Source organism: Heterodontus francisci, chromosome 15 (genome assembly GCF_036365525.1).
Source record: "Heterodontus francisci isolate sHetFra1 chromosome 15, sHetFra1.hap1, whole genome shotgun sequence".
In the NCBI taxonomy this organism is placed as follows: domain Eukaryota; kingdom Metazoa; phylum Chordata; class Chondrichthyes; order Heterodontiformes; family Heterodontidae; genus Heterodontus; species Heterodontus francisci.
In genome coordinates this window covers 102,939,625-102,962,485 of record NC_090385.1, presented here as the reverse complement: position 1 = coordinate 102,962,485, position 22,861 = coordinate 102,939,625, and positions in this window count along the sequence as shown.

The following is a 22,861-nucleotide window of genomic DNA, read 5'->3' as shown; positions in this document are numbered from 1 at the left end:
AGGCACTGACTCTCACTGGGATACATTTCCACAAGCACTGACTCTGTATGGGGTAAACTTCCACAGGCACTGACTCTGAATGGGGTACACTTCCACAGTAACTGACTCTGAATGGGGTAATCGTCTACAGGCACTGAATATGAATGGGGTAAACTTCTACAGTTGCTGAATCTGAATGGAGTCAAATTCCACAGGCACTGACTCTCACTGGGGTACACTTCCACAGGCACTGACTCTCACTGGGGTACACTTACACAGGCACTGACTCGGAATGGGGAAATCTTCCAATGGCACTGACTCTCACTGGGGTACACTTCCACAGGCACTGACTCTGAATGGGGTAAACTTCCACAGGCACAGACTCTGAATGGGGTTAACTTCTACAGGCTCTGAATCTGAATGGGGTAAACTTCTACAGGTACTGAATCTGAATGGGGTAAATTTCCACAGGCACTGAATCTCACTGGGGTACACTTACACAGGCACTGACTCTGAATGGGGTAAACTTCCACAGGCACTGACTCTCACTGGGGTACACTTCCACAGGCACTGAATCTGAATGGGGTAAACGTCCACAGGCACTGACTCTGAATGGGGTGCACTTCCACACGCACTGAATCTGCATGGGGTAAACTTCTACAGGTACTGAATCTGAATGGGGTAAACTTCCACAGGCACTGATTCTCACTGGGGTACACTTCCACAGGCACTGACTCTGAATGGGGTAAACTTCCACAGGCACTGACTCTCACTGGGGTACACTTCCACAGGCACTGACTCTGAATGGGGTAAACTTCGACAGGCACTGACACTCACTGGGGTACACTTCCACAGGCACTGTCTCTGAATGGGTTAAACATCCACAGGCACTGACTCTCACTGGGGTACACTTCCACAGGCACTGACTCTCACTGGGGTACATTTCCACATGCACTGACTCTGAGTGGGGTACATTTCCATAGGCAGTGACTCCAAATGGTGAGCCGCTTCCCAGCCACTGAATCTCACTGGGGTACACTTCTACAGGCACTGAATCTGAATGGGGTAAACATCCACAGGCACTGACTCTCACTGGGGTACACTTCCACAGGCACTGAATCTGAATGGGGGAAACTTCCACAGGCACTGACTCTCACTGGGGTACACTTCCACAGGCACTGAATCTGAATGGGGGAAACTTCCACAGGCACTGACTATGATTGGGGTAAACATCCACAGGTACTGACTCTGAATGGGGAAATCTTCCAGAGTCAATGACTCTAACTGGGGTACATTCCCACAGGCACTGACTCTCACAGGGGGACACTTCCACAGCCACTGACTCTGAATGGGGTACACTTCCACAGGCATTGACTCTCACTGGGTTACACTTCCAGAGGCACTGACTCTGAATGAGGGAAACTTCCACAGGCACTGGCTCTCACTGGGGTACACTTCCACAGGCACTGACTTAGAATGGGGTAAACATCCACAGGCACTGACCCTCACTTGGGGGCACTTCCACAGGCACTGACTCTGAATGGGGTAAACTTCCACAGGCACTGAATGTCACTGGGGTACACTTCCACAGACACTGACTCTGAATGGGGTACACTTCCACAGGCACTGAATCTGAATGGATTAAACTTCCTCAGGCACTGACTCTCACTTGGGTAAAGTTCTTCAGGCACTGACTCTCACTGGGGTACATTTCCACAGGCACTGACTCTCACTGGGGTACATTTCCATTGGAACTGACTCTCACTTGGGTACACTTCCACAGGCACTGACTCTCACAGGGGTACATTTCCACTGGCACTGACTCTCACTGGGTACACTTCTACAGGCACTGAATCTGAATGGTGTAAACTTCCACAGGCACTGACTCTAAATGGGGTAAACTTCCACAGGCAATGACTCTCACTGGGGTACACTTCCACAGGCACTGACTCTGAATGGGGTAAACTTCCACAGGCACTGAATCTGAATGGGGTAAACTTCTACAGGTACTGAATCTGAATGGGGTAAACTTCCACAGGCACTGACCCTCACTTGGGGGCACTTCCACAGGCACTGACTCTGAATGGGGTAAACTTCTACAGGTACTGAATCTGAATGGGGTAAACTTCCACAGGCACTGACTCTCACTGGGGTACACTTCCACAGGCACTGACTCTGAATGGGGTAAACTTCCACAGGCACTGACTCTCACTGGGGTACACTTCCACAGGCACTGACTCTGAATGGGGTAAACTTCCACAGGCACTGACTCTCACTGGGGTACACTTCCACAGGCACTGTCTCTGAATGGGTTAAACATCCACAGGCACTGACTCTCACTGGGGTACACTTCCACAGGCACTGACTCTCACTGGGGTACATTTCCACATGCACTGACTCTGAGTGGGGTACACTTCCATAGGCAGTGACTCCTAATGGTGAGCCGCTTCCCAGCCACTGATCTCACTGGGGTACACTTCTACTGGCACTGCCTCTCACAGGGGTACATTTCCACAGGCACTGACTCTGAATGTGGTAAACTTCCAAAGGCATTGACTCTCACAGGAGTACACTTCCACAGGCACTGATTCTAAATGGGGTAAACTTCCACAGGCATGTACTCTCACTGGGGTACACTTCCACAGGCACTGACTTAGAATGGGGTAAACATCCACAGGCACTGACCCTCACTTGGGGGCACTTCCACAGGCACTGACTCTGAATGGGGTAAACTTCCACAGGCACTGACTCTGAATGGGGTACACTTCCACAGGCACTGAATCTGAATGGATTAAACTTCCTCAGGCACTGACTCTCACTTGGGTAAAGTTCTTCAGGCACTGACTCTCACTGGGGTACATTTCCACAGGCACTGACTCTCACTGGGGTACATTTCCATTGGAACTGACTCTCACTTGGGTACACTTCCACAGGCACTGACTCTCACAGGGGTACATTTCCACTGGCACTGACTCTCACTGGGTACACTTCTACAGGCACTGAATCTGAATGGTGTAAACTTCCACAGGCACTGACTCTAAATGGGGTAAACTTCCACAGGCAATGACTCTCACTGGGGTACACTTCCACAGGCACTGACTCTGAATGGGGTAAACTTCCACAGGCACTGAATCTGAATGGGGTAAACTTCTACAGGTACTGAATCTGAATGGGGTAAACTTCCACAGGCACTGACTCTCACTGGGGTACACTTCCACAGGCACTGACTCTGAATGGGGTAAACTTCCACAGGCACTGACTCTCACTGGGGTACACTTCCACAGGCACTGACTCTGAATGGGGTAAACTTCCACAGGCACTGACTCTCACTGGGGTACACTTCCACAGGCACTGTCTCTGAATGGGTTAAACATCCACAGGCACTGACTCTCACTGGGGTACACTTCCACAGGCACTGACTCTCACTGGGGTACATTTCCACATGCACTGACTCTGAGTGGGGTACACTTCCATAGGCAGTGACTCCTAATGGTGAGCCGCTTCCCAGCCACTGAATCTCACTGGGGTACACTTCTACTGGCACTGCCTCTCACAGGGGTACATTTCCACAGGCACTGACTCTGAATGTGGTAAACGTCCACAGGCATTGACTCTCACAGGAGTACACTTCCACAGGCACTGATTCTAAATGGGGTAAACTTCCACAGGCATGTACTCTCACTGGGGTACACTACCACAGGCACTGAATCTGAATGGGGTAAAGTTCCACAGGCACTGACTCTGAATTGGTTACATTTCCACAGGCAATGACTCTCAGTGGGGTACACTTCGACAGGCACTGACTCTGACTGGGTAAACTTCCACAGGCACTGACTCTCACTGGGGTACACATCCACAGGCACTGACTCTGAATGGGGTAAACATCCACAGGCACTGACTCTCACTGGAGTACACTTCCACAGGCACTGACTCTGAATGGGGCAAATTTCTACTGGCACTGACTCTCTCTGAGGAACAGTTCCACAGGCACTGACTCTCACTTGGGTAAATTTCCACAGGCACTGACTCTCACTTGGGTACACTTCTACAGGCACTGACTCTCACTTGGGTACACTTCTACAGGCACTGACTCTCACTGGGATACATTTCCACAGGCACTGACTCTGAATGGGGTAAACTTCCACAGGCACTGACTCTGAATGGGGTACACTTCCACAGTAATTGACTCTGAATGGGGTAATCGTCTACAGGCACTGAATATGAATGGGGTAAACTTCTACAGTTGCTGAATCTGAATGGAGTCAAATTCCACAGGCACTGACTCTCACTGGGGTACACTTCCACAGGCACTGACTCTCACTGGGGTACACTTACACAGGCACTGACTCGGAATGGGGAAAACTTCCAAAGGCACTGACTCTCACTGGGGTACACTTCCACAGGCACTGACTCTGAATGGGGTAAACTTCCACAGGCACTGACTCTGAATGGGGTTAACTTCTACAGGCTCTGAATCTGAATGGGGTAATCTTCCACAGGCACTGACTCTGAATGGGGTAAACTTCCACAGGCACTGACTCTGAATGGGGTTAACTTCTAGAGGCACTGAATCTGAATGGGGTTAACTTCTACAGGTACTGAATCTGAATGGGGTAAATTTCCACAGGCACTGAATCTCACTGGGGTACACTTACACAGGCACTGACTCTGAATGGGGTAAACTTCCACAGGCACTGACTCTCACTGGGGTACACTTCCACAGGCACTGAATCTGAATGGGGGAAACTTCCACAGGCACTGACTATGAATGGGGTAAACATCCACAGGTACTGAAACTGAATGGGGTAAATTTCCACAGGCACTGAATCTCACTGGGGTACACTTCCACAGGCACTGAATCTCACTGGGGTAAACTTCCACAGGCACTGACTCTCACTGGGGTACACTTCCACAGGCACTTACTCTGAATGGGGTAAACTTCCACAGGCACTGACTCTCACTGGGGTACACTTCCACAGGCACTGTCTCTGAATGGGTTAAACATCCACAGGCACTGACTCTCACTGGGGTACACTTCCACAGGCACTGACTCTCACTGGGGTACATTTCCACATGCACTGACTCTGAGTGGGGTACACTTCCATAGGCAGTGACTCCTAATGGTGAGCCGCTTCCCAGCCACTGAATCTCACTGGGGTACACTTCTACTGGCACTGCCTCTCACAGGGGTACATTTCCACAGGCACTGACTCTGAATGTGGTAAACTTCCAAAGGCATTGACTCTCACAGGAGTACACTTCCACAGGCACTGATTCTAAATGGGGTAAACTTCCACAGGCATGTACTCTCACTGGGGTACACTTCCACAGGCACTGAATCTGAATGGGGTACACTTCGACAGGCACTGACTCTGACTGGGTAAACTTCCACAGGCACTGACTCTCACTGGGGTACACATCCACAGGCACTGACTCTGAATGGGGTAAACATCCACAGGCACTGACTCTCACTGGAGTACACTTCCACAAGCACTGACTCTGAATGGGGCAAATTTCTACTGGCACTGACTCTCTCTGAGGAACAGTTCCACAGGCACTGACTCTCACTTGGGTAAATTTCCACAGGCACTGACTCTCACTTGGGTACACTTCTACAGGCACTGACTCTCACTTGGGTACACTTCTACAGGCACTGACTCTCACTGGGATACATTTCCACAAGCACTGACTCTGTATGGGGTAAACGTCCACAGGCACTGACTCTGAATGGGGTACACTTCCACAGTAACTGACTCTGAATGGGGTAATCGTCTACAGGCACTGAATATGAATGGGGTAAACCTCTACAGTTGCTGAATCTGAATGGAGTCAAATTCCACAGGCACTGACTCTCACTGGGGTACACTTCCACAGGCACTGACTCTCACTGGGGTACACTTACACAGGCACTGACTCGGAATGGGGAAATCTTCCAATGGCACTGACTCTCACTGGGGTACACTTCCACAGGCACTGACTCTGAATGGGGTAAACTTCCACAGGCACTGACTCTGAATGGGGTTAACTTCTACAGGCTCTGAATCTGAATGGGGTAAACTTCTACAGGTACTGAATCTGAATGGGGTAAATTTCCACAGGCACTGAATCTCACTGGGGTACACTTACACAGGCACTGACTCTGAATGGGGTAAACTTCCACAGGCACTGACTCTCACTGGGGTACACTTCCACAGGCACTGAATCTGAATGGGGTAAACGTCCACAGGCACTGACTCTGAATGGGGTGCACTTCCACACGCACTGAATCTGCATGGGGTAAACTTCTACAGGTACTGAATCTGAATGGGGTAAACTTCCACAGGCACTGATTCTCACTGGGGTACACTTCCACAGGCACTGACTCTGAATGGGGTAAACTTCCACAGGCACTGACTCTCACTGGGGTACACTTCCACAGGCACTGACTCTGAATGGGGTAAACTTCGACAGGCACTGACACTCACTGGGGTACACTTCCACAGGCACTGTCTCTGAATGGGTTAAACATCCACAGGCACTGACTCTCACTGGGGTACACTTCCACAGGCACTGACTCTCACTGGGGTACATTTCCACATGCACTGACTCTGAGTGGGGTACATTTCCATAGGCAGTGACTCCAAATGGTGAGCCGCTTCCCAGCCACTGAATCTCACTGGGGTACACTTCTACAGGCACTGAATCTGAATGGGGTAAACATCCACAGGCACTGACTCTCACTGGGGTACACTTCCACAGGCACTGAATCTGAATGGGGGAAACTTCCACAGGCACTGACTCTCACTGGGGTACACTTCCACAGGCACTGAATCTGAATGGGGGAAACTTCCACAGGCACTGACTATGATTGGGGTAAACATCCACAGGTACTGACTCTGAATGGGGAAATCTTCCAGAGTCAATGACTCTAACTGGGGTACACTCCCACAGGCACTGACTCTCACAGGGGGACACTTCCACAGCCACTGACTCTGAATGGGGTACACTTCCACAGGCATTGACTCTCACTGGGTTACACTTCCAGAGGCACTGACTCTGAATGTGGGAAACTTCCACAGGCACTGGCTCTCACTGGGGTACACTTCCACAGGCACTGACTTAGAATGGGGTAAACATCCACAGGCACTGACCCTCACTTGGGGGCACTTCTACAGGCACTGACTCTGAATGGGGTAAACTTCCACAGGCACTGAATGTCACTGGGGTACACTTCCACAGACACTGACTCTGAATGGGGTACACTTCCACAGGCACTGAATCTGAATGGATTAAACTTCCTCAGGCACTGACTCTCACTTGGGTAAAGTTCTTCAGGCACTGACTCTCACTGGGGTACATTTCCACAGGCACTGACTCTCACTGGGGTACATTTCCATTGGAACTGACTCTCACTTGGGTACACTTCCACAGGCACTGACTCTCACAGGGGTACATTTCCACTGGCACTGACTCTCACTGGGTACACTTCTACAGGCACTGAATCTGAATGGTGTAAACTTCCACAGGCACTGACTCTAAATGGGGTAAACTTCCACAGGCAATGACTCTCACTGGGGTACACTTCCACAGGCACTGACTCTGAATGGGGTAAACTTCCACAGGCACTGAATCTGAATGGGGTAAACTTCTACAGGTACTGAATCTGAATGGGGTAAACTTCCACAGGCACTGACTCTCACTGGGGTACACTTCCACAGGCACTGACTCTGAATGGGGTAAACTTCCACAGGCACTGACTCTCACTGGGGTACACTTCCACAGGCACTGACTCTGAATGGGGTAAACTTCCACAGGCACTGACTCTCACTGGGGTACACTTCCACAGGCACTGTCTCTGAATGGGTTAAACATCCACAGGCACTGACTCTCACTGGGGTACACTTCCACAGGCACTGACTCTCACTGGGGTACATTTCCACATGCACTGACTCTGAGTGGGGTACACTTCCATAGGCAGTGACTCCTAATGGTGAGCCGCTTCCCAGCCACTGAATCTCACTGGGGTACACTTCTACTGGCACTGCCTCTCACAGGGGTACATTTCCACAGGCACTGACTCTGAATGTGGTAAACGTCCACAGGCATTGACTCTCACAGGAGTACACTTCCACAGGCACTGATTCTAAATGGGGTAAACTTCCACAGGTATGTACTCTCACTGGGGTACACTACCACAGGCACTGAATCTGAATGGGGTAAAGTTCCACAGGCACTGACTCTGAATTGGTTACATTTCCACAGGCAATGACTCTCAGTGGGGTACACTTCGACAGGCACTGACTCTGACTGGGTAAACTTCCACAGGCACTGACTCTCACTGGGGTACACATCCACAGGCACTGACTCTGAATGGGGTAAACATCCACAGGCACTGACTCTCACTGGAGTACACTTCCACAGGCACTGACTCTGAATGGGGCAAATTTCTACTGGCACTGACTCTCTCTGAGGAACAGTTCCACAGGCACTGACTCTCACTTGGGTAAATTTCCACAGGCACTGACTCTCACTTGGGTACACTTCTACAGGCACTGACTCTCACTTGGGTACACTTCTACAGGCACTGACTCTCACTGGGATACATTTCCACAGGCACTGACTCTGAATGGGGTAAACTTCCACAGGCACTGACTCTGAATGGGGTACACTTCCACAGTAACTGACTCTGAATGGGGTAATCGTCTACAGGCACTGAATATGAATGGGGTAAACTTCTACAGTTGCTGAATCTGAATGGAGTCAAATTCCACAGGCACTGACTCTCACTGGGGTACACTTCCACAGGCACTGACTCTCACTGGGGTACACTTACACAGGCACTGACTCGGAATGGGGAAAACTTCCAAAGGCACTGACTCTCACTGGGGTACACTTCCACAGGCACTGACTCTGAATGGGGTAAACTTCCACAGGCACTGACTCTGAATGGGGTTAACTTCTAGAGGCACTGAATCTGAATGGGGTTAACTTCTACAGGTACTGAATCTGAATGGGGTAAATTTCCACAGGCACTGAATCTCACTGGGGTACACTTACACAGGCACTGACTCTGAATGGGGTAAACTTCCACAGGCACTGACTCTCACTGGGGTACACTTCCACAGGCACTGAATCTGAATGGGGGAAACTTCCACAGGCACTGACTATGATTGGGGTAAACATCCACAGGTACTGAAACTGAATGGGGTAAATTTCCACAGGCACTGAATCTCACTGGGGTACACTTCCACAGGCACTGAATCTCACTGGGGTAAACTTCCACAGGCACTGACTCTCACTGGGGTACACTTCCACAGGCACTTACTCTGAATGGGGTAAACTTCCACAGGCACTGACTCTCACTGGGGTACACTTCCACAGGCACTGTCTCTGAATGGGTTAAACATCCACAGGCACTGACTCTCACTGGGGTACACTTCCACAGGCACTGACTCTCACTGGGGTACATTTCCACATGCACTGACTCTGAGTGGGGTACACTTCCATAGGCAGTGACTCCTAATGGTGAGCCGCTTCCCAGCCACTGAATCTCACTGGGGTACACTTCTACTGGCACTGCCTCTCACAGGGGTACATTTCCACAGGCACTGAATCTGAATGTGGTAAACTTCCAAAGGCATTGACTCTCACAGGAGTACACTTCCACAGGCACTGATTCTAAATGGGGTAAACTTCCACAGGCATGTACTCTCACTGGGGTACACTTCCACAGGCACTGAATCTGAATGGGGTACACTTCGACAGGCACTGACTCTGACTGGGTAAACTTCCACAGGCACTGACTCTCACTGGGGTACACATCCACAGGCACTGACTCTGAATGGGGTAAACATCCACAGGCACTGACTCTCACTGGAGTACACTTCCACAAGCACTGACTCTGAATGGGGCAAATTTCTACTGGCACTGACTCTCTCTGAGGAACAGTTCCACAGGCACTGACTCTCACTTGGGTAAATTTCCACAGGCACTGACTCTCACTTGGGTACACTTCTACAGGCACTGACTCTCACTTGGGTACACTTCTACAGGCACTGACTCTCACTGGGATACATTTCCACAAGCACTGACTCTGTATGGGGTAAACGTCCACAGGCACTGACTCTGAATGGGGTACACTTCCACAGTAACTGACTCTGAATGGGGTAATCGTCTACAGGCACTGAATATGAATGGGGTAAACCTCTACAGTTGCTGAATCTGAATGGAGTCAAATTCCACAGGCACTGACTCTCACTGGGGTACACTTCCACAGGCACTGACTCTCACTGGGGTACACTTACACAGGCACTGACTCGGAATGGGGAAATCTTCCAATGGCACTGACTCTCACTGGGGTACACTTCCACAGGCACTGACTCTGAATGGGGTAAACTTCCACAGGCACTGACTCTGAATGGGGTTAACTTCTACAGGCTCTGAATCTGAATGGGGTAAACTTCTACAGGTACTGAATCTGAATGGGGTAAATTTCCACAGGCACTGAATCTCACTGGGGTACACTTACACAGGCACTGACTCTGAATGGGGTAAACTTCCACAGGCACTGACTCTCACTGGGGTACACTTCCACAGGCACTGAATCTGAATGGGGGAACCATCCACAGGCACTGACCATGAATGGGGTAAACATCCACAGGTACTGAATCTGAATGGGGTAAATTTCCACAGGCACTGAATCTCACTGGGGTACACTTCCACAGGCACTGAATCTCACTGGGGTAAACTTCCACAGGCACTGACTCTCACTGGGGTACACTTCCACAGGTACTGACACTGAATGGGGTAAACGTCCACAGGCAGTGACTCTGAAAGGGGTAATCTTCTACAGACACTGAATCTGAATGGGGTAAACTTCTACAGGTACTGAATCCGCAAGGGGTAAACTTCCACAACACGGACTCTCACTGGGGTACACTTCCACAGGCACTGAATCTGAATGGCGTAAACATCCACAGGTACTGACTCTGAATGGGGTAAACTTCCAGAGGCACTGAAATAAAAGCAAAATACTGTGGATGCTGGAAATCTGAAACAAAAACAAGAAATGCTGGAATCACTCAGCAGGTCTGGCAGCATCTGTGGAAAGAGAAGCAGAGTTAACGTTTCGGGTCAGTGACCCTTCTTCGGAACTGACAAATATTAGAACAGTCACAGATTATAAACAAGTGAGGTGGGGGTGGGGCAAGAGATAACAAAGGAGCAGGTGCAGATTGGACCAGGCCACAGAGCAGACCAAAAGTTCACGGAGATTAGGCAAACAATATTGCTTTGTCTTTCAACACACCATTAACATATTGTTTGCCTTTTCTCCGTGAACTTTTGGTCAGCTATGAGGCCTGGTCCCATCTGCACCTGCTCCTTTGTTATCTCTTGCCCTCCCCCACCTCACTTGCTTATCATCTGTGACTTTTCTAATATTTGTCAGTTCCGAAGAAGGGTCAATGACCCGAAACGTAAACTCTGCTTCTCTTTCCACAGATGCTGCCAGACCTGCTGTGTGATTCCAGCATTTCTTGTTTTTGTTCCACAGGCACTGACCCTCACTTGGGTGCACTTCCACAGGCACTGACTCTGAATGGGGGAAACTTCCACAGGCACTGACTCTCACTGGGGCACACTTCCACAGGCACTGACTCTGAATGAGGTAAACTTCCACAGGAACTGACTCTCACTGGGGTACACTTCCACAGACACTGAATCTGAATGGGGTAAACTTCCACAGGCACTGACTCTCACTGGGGTACACTTCCACAGGCACTGACTCTGAATGGGGTAATCTTCCACAGGCACTGAGTCTGAATGAGGTGCACTTCCACAGGCACTGAATCTGAATGGGGTAAACATCCACAGGCACTGACTCTCACTGGGGTACACTTCCACAGGCACTGACTCTGAATGGGGTAATGTTCCACAGGCACTGAGTCTGAATGAGGTGCACTTCCACAGGCACTGACTCTGAATGGGGTAATCTTCCACAGGCACTGAGTCTGAATGAGGTGCACTGCCACAGGCACTGATTCTGAATGGCATAATCTTCTAGAGGCAATGACTCTCACTGGGGTAAACGTCCACAGGCACTGGCTCTCACTGGGGTACACTTCCACAGGCACTGAATCTGAATGGGGTAAACTTCCACAGGCACTGACTCTGAATGGCGTAAACTTCCAGAGGCAATGACTCACACTGGGGTACTCTTCCACAGGCACTGAATCTCACTGGGGGACACTTCCACAGGCACTGACTCTGAATGGGGTAAACATCCACAGGCACTGACTCTCACTGGAGTACACTTCCACAAGCACTGACTCTCACTGGGGTACACTTCCACAGGCACTGAATCTGAATGGGGGAACCATCCACAGGCACTGACCATGAATGTGGTAAACTTCCAAAGGCATTGACTCTCACAGGAGTACACTTCCACAGGCACTGATTCTAAATGGGGTAAACTTCCACAGGCATGTACTCTCACTGGGGTACACTTCCACAGGCACTGATTCTAAATGGGGTAAACTTCCACAGGCATGTACTCTCACTGGGGTACACTTCCACAGGCACTGAATCTGAATGGGGTACACTTCGACAGGCACTGACTCTGACTGGGTAAACTTCCACAGGCACTGACTCTCACTGGGGTACACATCCACAGGCACTGACTCTGAATGGGGTAAACATCCACAGGCACTGACTCTCACTGGAGTACACTTCCACAAGCACTGACTCTGAATGGGGCAAATTTCTACTGGCACTGACTCTCTCTGAGGAACAGTTCCACAGGCACTGACTCTCACTTGGGTAAATTTCCACAGGCACTGACTCTCACTTGGGTACACTTCTACAGGCACTGACTCTCACTTGGGTACACTTCTACAGGCACTGACTCTCACTGGGATACATTTCCACAAGCACTGACTCTGTATGGGGTAAACTTCCACAGGCACTGACTCTGAATGGGGTACACTTCCACAGTAACTGACTCTGAATGGGGTAATCGTCTACAGGCACTGAATATGAATGGGGTAAACCTCTACAGTTGCTGAATCTGAATGGAGTCAAATTCCACAGGCACTGACTCTCACTGGGGTACACTTCCACAGGCACTGACTCTCACTGGGGTACACTTACACAGGCACTGACTCGGAATGGGGAAATCTTCCAATGGCACTGACTCTCACTGGGGTACACTTCCACAGGCACTGACTCTGAATGGGGTAAACTTCCACAGGCACTGACTCTGAATGGGGTTAACTTCTACAGGCTCTGAATCTGAATGGGGTAAACTTCTACAGGTACTGAATCTGAATGGGGTAAATTTCCACAGGCACTGAATCTCACTGGGGTACACTTACACAGGCACTGACTCTGAATGGGGTAAACTTCCACAGGCACTGACTCTCACTGGGGTACACTTCCACAGGCACTGAATCTGAATGGGGGAACCATCCACAGGCACTGACCATGAATGGGGTAAACATCCACAGGTACTGAATCTGAATGGGGTAAATTTCCACAGGCACTGAATCTCACTGGGGTACACTTCCACAGGCACTGAATCTCACTGGGGTAAACTTCCACAGGCACTGACTCTCACTGGGGTACACTTCCACAGGTACTGACACTGAATGGGGTAAACGTCCACAGGCAGTGACTCTGAAAGGGGTAATCTTCTACAGACACTGAATCTGAATGGGGTAAACTTCTACAGGTACTGAATCCGCAAGGGGTAAACTTCCACAGGCACGGACTCTCACTGGGGTACACTTCCACAGGCACTGAATCTGAATGGCGTAAACATCCACAGGTACTGACTCTGAATGGGGTAAACTTCCAGAGGCACTGAAATAAAAGCAAAATACTGTGGATGCTGGAAATCTGAAACAAAAACAAGAAATGCTGGAATCACTCAGCAGGTCTGGCAGCATCTGTGGAAAGAGAAGCAGAGTTAACGTTTCGGGTCAGTGACCCTTCTTCGGAACTGACAAATATTAGAACAGTCACAGATTATAAACAAGTGAGGTGGGGGTGGGGCAAGAGATAACAAAGGAGCAGGTGCAGATTGGACCAGGCCACAGAGCAGACCAAAAGTTCACGGAGATTAGGCAAACAATATTGCTTTGTCTTTCAACACACCATTAACATATTGTTTGCCTTTTCTCCGTGAACTTTTGGTCAGCTATGAGGCCTGGTCCCATCTGCACCTGCTCCTTTGTTATCTCTTGCCCTCCCCCACCTCACTTGCTTATCATCTGTGACTTTTCTAATATTTGTCAGTTCCGAAGAAGGGTCAATGACCCGAAACGTAAACTCTGCTTCTCTTTCCACAGATGCTGCCAGACCTGCTGAGTGATTCCAGCATTTCTTGTTTTTGTTCCACAGGCACTGACCCTCACTTGGGTGCACTTCCACAGGCACTGACTCTGAATTGGGGAAACTTCCACAGGCACTGACTCTCACTGGGGCACACTTCCACAGGCACTGACTCTGAATGAGGTAAACTTCCACAGGAACTGACTCTCACTGGGGTACACTTCCACAGACACTGAATCTGAATGGGGTAAACTTCCACAGGCACTGACTCTCACTGGGGTACACTTCCACAGGCACTGACTCTGAATGGGGTAATCTTCCACAGGCACTGAGTCTGAATGAGGTGCACTTCCACAGGCACTGAATCTGAATGGGGTAAACATCCACAGGCACTGACTCTCACTGGGGTACACTTCCACAGGCACTGACTCTGAATGGGGTAATGTTCCACAGGCACTGAGTCTGAATGAGGTGCACTTCCACAGGCACTGACTCTGAATGGGGTAATCTTCCACAGGCACTGAGTCTGAATGAGGTGCACTGCCACAGGCACTGATTCTGAATGGCATAATCTTCTAGAGGCAATGACTCTCACTGGGGTAAACGTCCACAGGCACTGGCTCTCACTGGGGTACACTTCCACAGGCACTGAATCTGAATGGGGTAAACTTCCACAGGCACTGACTCTGAATGGCGTAAACTTCCAGAGGCAATGACTCACACTGGGGTACTCTTCCACAGGCACTGAATCTCACTGGGGGACACTTCCACAGGCACTGACTCTGAATGGGGTAAACTTCAACAGGCACTGACCCTCACTTGGATGCACTTCCACAGGCAATGACACTGAATGGGGTCAACATCCACAGGCAAAGACTCTCTTTGGTGTACACTTCCACTTGCACTGACTCTGAATGGGGTAAACATCCACAGGCATTGACTCTCACTGGGGTACACTTCCACAGGCACTGAATCCGAATGGGGTAAACTTCCACAGGCACTTACTCTCACTGGGGTACACTTCCACAGGCACTGAATCTGAATGTGTTAAACCTCCCCAGGCACTGACTCTGATGGGTAAACTTCCACAGGCACTGACTCTGAATTGGTTACAGTTCCACAGGCAATGACTCTCAATGGTGTACATTTCCACAGGCACAGATTCTCAATTGGGTACACTTCTGCAGGCACTGTCTCTCACTTGGGTACACTTCTACAGGCAATGCCTCTCACTGGGGTACATTTCCACAGGAACTGACTCTCACTGGGGTACATTACCACATGCACTGACTCTCACTTGGGTACACTTCTACTGGCACTGACTCTCAATTGGGTACACTTCTACAGGCCCTGACTCTCACTCGGGTACATTTCCACAAGCACTGACTCTCACTGGGGTACATTTCCACATGCACTGACTCTGAGTGGGGTACACTTCTATAGGCAGCGACTCCGAATGGAGAGCCGCTCCACAGCCACTGAATCTCACTGGCGTAAACTTCCACAGGCACTGACTCTAAATGGGGTAAACTTCCACAGGCACTGACTCTCACAGGGGTACACTTCCACAGGCACAGACTCTGAATGGGGAACACTTGCACAGGCACTGACTCTGAATGGGGTAAGCTTCTCCAGGCACTGAATATGAATGGGGAAAACGTCGACTGTTTCTGAATCTGAATGGGGTGAACTTCCACAGGCACTGACTCACACTGGGGTACACTTCCACAGGTACTGACTCTGAATGGGGTAAACTTCTACAGGCACTGCATCTGAATGGGGTAAACTTCTACAGGTACTGAATCTGAATGGGGTGAACTTCCACAGGCACTGACTCTCACTGGGGGACACATCCACAGGCACTGAATCTGAATGGGGTAAACTTCCACAGGCACTGACTCTCACTTGGGTACACTTCTACAGGCACTGACTCTCACTGGGGTACATTTCCACAGGCACTGACTCTCACTGGGGTACATTTCCACAGGCACTGACTCTCACTTGGGTACACTTCTGCAGGCATTAACTCTCACTTGGGTACACTTCTGCAGCCTCTGACTCTCACTGGAGTACATTTCCACAGGCACTGACTCTCACAGGGATACATTTCCACTGGCACTGAATCTCACTGGGGTACACTTCTACAGGCACTGAATCTGAATGGGGTAAACTTCTACAGGTACTGAATCTGAATGGGGAAAACTTCCACAAGCTCTGACTCTCACTGGGGTAAACTTCCACAGGCACTGACTCTGAATGGGGTAAACTTCCACAGGCACTGACTCTCACTGGGGTACACTTCCAAAGGCACTGAGTCTGAACGGGGTAAACTTCCACAGGCACTGAGTCTGATTGGGGTACACTGCCACAGGCACTGAATCTGAATGGGGTAAACTTCCACAGGCACTGATTCTGAATGGCGTAAACTTCTGGAGGCAATGATTCTCACTGGGCTAAACGTCCACAGGCACTGACTCTGAATGGGGTAAACTTGCACAGGCACTGACTCTCACTGGGGTACACTTCCACAGGCTCTGAATCTGAATGGGGTAAACTTCCACAGGCACCGACACTCACTTGGGATCACTTCTTCAGGCACTGACTCTCACTTGGGTACACTTCCACAGGCACTGACTCTCACTTGGGTACACTTCTGCAGGCACTGACTCTCACTGGTGAACCTTTCCACCTGCACTGACTCTGAATGGGGTACACTTCTATAGGCAGTGACTCCTAATGGAGAGCCGCTCCCCAGACACTGAATCTCACTGGGGTACACTTCTACAGGCACTGCCTCTCACAGGGGTACATTTCCACTGGCACTGACTCTCACTGGGTTACACTTCCACAGGTCCTGACTCTGAATGGGGTAAACTTCTACAGGCACTGACTCTGAATGGGGTAAACTTCTACAGGCACTGCATCTGAATGGGGTAAACTTCTACAGGTGCTGAATGTGAATGGGGTAAACTTCCACAGGCACTGAATCTCACTGGGGGACACATCCACAGGCACTGAATCTGAATGGGGTAAACTTCCACAGGCACTGACTCTCACTGGGGTAGACTTCCACAGGCACTAACCCTGTATGGGGTAAACTTCCAAAGGCACTGACTCACACTGGGGTACACTTCCACAGGTACTGACTCTGAATGGGGTAAACTTCTACAGGCACTGCATCTGAATGGGGTAAACTTCGACAGGTACTGAATCTGAATGGGGTGAACTTCCACAGGCACTGACTCTCACTGGGGGACACATCCACAGGCACTGAATCTGAATGGGGTAAACTTCCACAGGTACTGACTCTCACTTGGGTACACTTCTACAGGCACTGACTCTCACTGGGGTACACTTCCACAGGTACAGGCTCTCACTGGGGTACACTTCTATCGGCACTAACTCTCTCTGGGTTACAATTCAACCCACACTGACTCGCACTGGGGTGCAGTCCCACTGGCTCTAACTGTCACTTGGGGACCGTTCCCTGGGCACTGACTCGAACTGGGGTACACTTCTACAGGCACTGACTCTCACTTGGGTACACTTATACAGGCACTGACGCTCACTGGGGTACACTTCCACAGGTACTGAATCTTAATGGGGTAAACTTCCACAGGCAGTGACTCTGAATGGTGTAAACTTCTGCAGGCACTGAATCTGAATGGTGTAATCTTCTACAGGTACTGAATCTGAATGGGGTAAACTTCCACAGGCACTGACTCACACTGGGGGTCACTTCCACAGGCACTGACTCTGAATGGGGTAAACTTCCTCAGGCACTGACTCTCACTGGGGTGCAATTCCACAGGCACTGACTCTGAATGGGGTAAACTTCCACAGGCACTGACTCTGAATGGGGCACACTTCTACAGGCATTGACTCTCACTGGGGTACATTTCCACAGTGACTGACTCTCACTGGTGTACATTTCCACAGGCACAGATTCTCAATTGGGTACACTTCTGCAGGCACTGTCTCTCACTTGGGTACACTTCTACAGGCAATGCCTCTCACTGGGGTACATTTCCACAGGAACTGACTCTCACTGGGGTACATTACCACATGCACTGACTCTCACTTGGGTACACTTCTACTGGCACTGACTCTCACTTGGGTACACTTCTACAGGCCCTGACTCTCACTCGGGTACATTTCCACAAGCACTGACTCTCACTGGGGTACATTTCCACATGCACTGACTCTGAGTGGGGTACACTTCTATAGGCAGTGACTCCGAATGGAGAGCCGCTCCACAGCCACTGAATCTCACTGGGGTAAACTTCCACAGGCACTGACTCTAAATGGGGTAAACTTCCACAGGCACTGACTCTCACAGGGGTACACTTCCACAGGCACAGACTCTGAATGGGGAACACTTACACAGGCACTGACTCTGAATGGGGTAAGCTTCTCCAGGCACTGAATATGAATGGGGAAAACGTCGACTGTTTCTGAATCTGAATGGGGTGAACTTCCACAGGCACTGACTCACACTGGGGTACACTTCCACAGGTACTGACTCTGAATGGGGTAAACTTCTACAGGCACTGCATCTGAATGGGGTAAACTTCTACAGGTACTGAATCTGAATGGGGTGAACTTCCACAGGCACTGACTCTCACTGGGGGACACATCCACAGGCACTGAATCTGAATGGGGTAAACTTCCACAGGCACTGACTCTCACTTGGGTACACTTCTACAGGCACTGACTCTCACTGGGGTACATTTCCACAGGCACTGACTCTCACTGGGGTACATTTCCACAGGCACTGACTCTCACTTGGGTACACTTCTGCAGGCATTAACTCTCACTTGGGTACACTTCTGCAGCCTCTGACTCTCTCTGGAGTACATTTCCACAGGCACTGACTCTCACAGGGATACATTTCCACTGGCACTGAATCTCACTGGGGTACACTTCTACAGGCACTGAATCTGAATGGGGAAAACTTCCACAAGCTCTCACTCTCACTGGGGTAAACTTCCACAGGCACTGACTCTGAATGGGGTAAACCTCCACAGGCACTGACCCTCACTGGGGTACACTTCCAAAGGCACTGACTCTGAACGGGGTAAACTTCCACAGGCACTGAGTCTGATTGGGGTACACTGCCACAGGCACTGAATCTGAATGGGGTAAACTTCCACAGGCACTGATTCTGAATGGCGTAAACTTCTGGAGGCAATGACTCTCACTGGGCTAAACGTCCACAGGCACTGACTCTGAATGGGGTAATCTTGCACAGGCACTGACTCTCACTGGGGTACACTTCCACAGGCTCTGAATCTGAATGGGGTAAACTTCCACAGGCACCGACTCTCACTTGGGATCACTTCTTCAGGCACTGACTCTCACTTGGGTACACTTCCACAGGCACTGACTCTCACTTGGGTACACTTCTGCAGGCACTGACTCTCACTGGTGAACCTTTGCACCTGCACTGACTCTGAATGGGGTACACTTCTATAGGCAGTGACTCCTAATGGAGAGCCGCTCCCCAGACACTGAATCTCACTGGGGTACACTTCTACAGGCACTGCCTCTCACAGGGGTACATTTCGACTGGCACTGACTCTCACTGGGTTACACTTCCACAGGTCCTGACTCTGAATGGGGTAAACTTCCACAGGCACTGACTCTGAATGGGGTAAACTTCTACAGGCACTGCATCTGAATGGGGTAAACTTCTACAGGTGCTGAATGTGAATGGGGTAAACTTCCACAGGCACTGAATCTCACTGGGGGACACATCCACAGGCACTGAATCTGAATGGGGTAAACTTCCACAGGCACTGACTCTCACTGGGGTAGACTTCCACAGGCACTGAACCTGTATGGGGTAAACTTCTACAGGCACTGAATCTGAATGGGGTAAACTTCTACAGGTACTGAATCTGAATGGGGTAAATTTCCACAGGCACTGAATCTCACTGGGGTGCACTTACACAGGCACTGACTTTGAATGGGGTAAACTTCCACAGGCACTGACTCTCACTGGGGTACACTTCCACAGGCACTGAATCTGAATGGGGGAAACTTCCACAGGCACTGACTATGAATGGGGTAAACATCCACAGGTACTGAATCTGAATGGGGTAAATTTCCACAGGCACTGAATCTCACTGGGGTACACTTCCACAGGCACTGAATCTCACTGGGGTAAACTTCCACAGGCACTGACACTGAATGGGGTAAACGTCCACAGGCCGTGACTCTGAATGGGGTAAACTTCTACAGGCACTGCATCTGAATGGGGTAAACTTCTACAGGTGCTGAATGTGAATGGGGTAAACTTCCACAGGCACTGAATCTCACTGGGGGACACATCCACAGGCACTGAATCTGAATGGGGTAAACTTCCACAGGCACTGACTCTCACTGGGGTAGACTTCCACAGGCACTGACCCTGTATGGGGTAAACTTCCAAAGGCACTGACTCACACTGGGGTACACTTCCACAGGTACTGACTCTGAATGGGGTAAACTTCTAAAGGCACTGCATCTGAATGGGGTAATCTTCTACAGGTACTGAATCTGAATGGGGTGAACTTCCACAGGCACTGACTCTCACTGGGGGACACATCCACAGGCACTGAATCTGAATGGGGTAAACTTCCACAGGCACTGACTCTCACTTGGGTACACTTCTACAGGCACTGACTCTCACTGGGGTACATTTCCACAGGCACTGACACTCACTGGGGTACATTTCCACAGGCACTGACTCTCACTTGGGTACACTTCTGCAGGCATTGAATCTCACTTGTGTACACTTCTGCAGCCTCTGACTCTCACTGGAGTACATTTCCACAGGCACTGAGTCTCACAGGGATACATTTCCACTGGCACTGAATCTCACTGGGGTACACTTCTACAGGCACTGAATCTGAATGGGGTAAACTTCTACAGGTACTGAATCTGAATGGGGAAAACCTCCACAAGCTCTGACTCTCACTGGGGTAAACTTCCACAGGCACTGACTCTGAATGGGGTAAACTTCCACAGGCACTGACCCTCACTGGGGTACACTTATAAAGGCACTGACTCTGAACGGGGTAAACTTCCAAGGGCACTGAGTCTGATTGGGGTACACTGCCACAGGCACTGAATCTGAATGGGGTAAACTTCCACAGGCACTGATTCTGAATGGCGTAAACTTCTGGAGGCAATGACTCTCACTGGGCTAAACGTCCACAGGCACAGACTCTGAATGGGGTAAACTTGCACAGGCAATGACTCTCACTGGGGTACACTTCCACAGGCTCTGAATCTGAATGGGGTAAACTTCCACAGGCACCGACTCTCACTTGGGATCACTTCTTCAGGCACTGACTCTCACTTGGGTACACTTCCACAGGCACTGACTCTCACTTGGGTACACTTCTGCAGGCACTGACTCTCACTGGTGAACCTTTCCACCTGCACTGACTCTGAATGGGGTACACTTTTATAGGCAGTGACTCCTAATGTAGAGCCGCTCCCCAGCCACTGAATCTCACTGGGGTACACTTCTACAGGCACTGCCTCTCACAGGGGTACATTTCCACTGGCACTGACTCTCACTGGGTTACACTTCCACAGGTCCTGACTCTGAATGGGGTAAACTTCCACAGGCACTGACTCTGAATGGGGTAAACTTCTACAGGCACTGCATCTGAATGGGGTAAACTTCTACAGGTGCTGAATGTGAATGGGGTAAACTTCCAAAGGCACTGACTCTCACTGGGGTACACTTCCACAGGCACTGACTCTGAATGGGGTAAACTTCCACAGGCACTGACTCTGAATGGGGTTAACTTCTACAGGCACTGAATCTGAATGGGGTAAACTTCTACAGGTACTGAATCTGAATGGGGTAAATTTCCACAGGCACTGAATCTCACTGGGGTACAGTAACACAGGCACTGACTCTGAATGGGGTAAACTTCCACAGGCACTGACTCTCACTGGGGTACACTTCCACAGGCACTGAATCTGAATGGGGGAAACTTCCACAGGCACTGACTATGAATGGGGTAAACATCCACAGGTACTGAATCTGAATGGGGTAAATTTCCACAGGCACTGAATCTCACTGGGGTACACTTCCACAGGCACTGAATCTCACTGGGGTAAACTTCCACAGGCACTGACTCTCACTGGGGTACACTTCCACAGGCACTGACTCTCACTGGGGTACACTTCCACAGGCACTGACTCTCACTGGGGTACACTTCCACAGGCACTGACTCTGAATGGGGTAAACTTCCACAGGCACTGACTCTCACTGGGGTACACTTCCACAGGCACTGTCTCTGAATGGGTTAAACATCCACAGGCACTGACTCTCACTGGGGTACACTTCCACAGGCACTGACTCTCACTGGGGTACATTTCCACATGCACTGACTCTGAGTGGGGTACACTTCCATAGGCAGTGACTCCTAATGGTGAGCCGCTTCCCAGCCACTGAATCTCACTGGGGTACACTTCTACTGGCACTGCCTCTCACAGGGGTACATTTCCACAGGCACTGACTCTGAATGTGGTAAACTTCCAAAGGCATTGACTCTCACAGGAGTACACT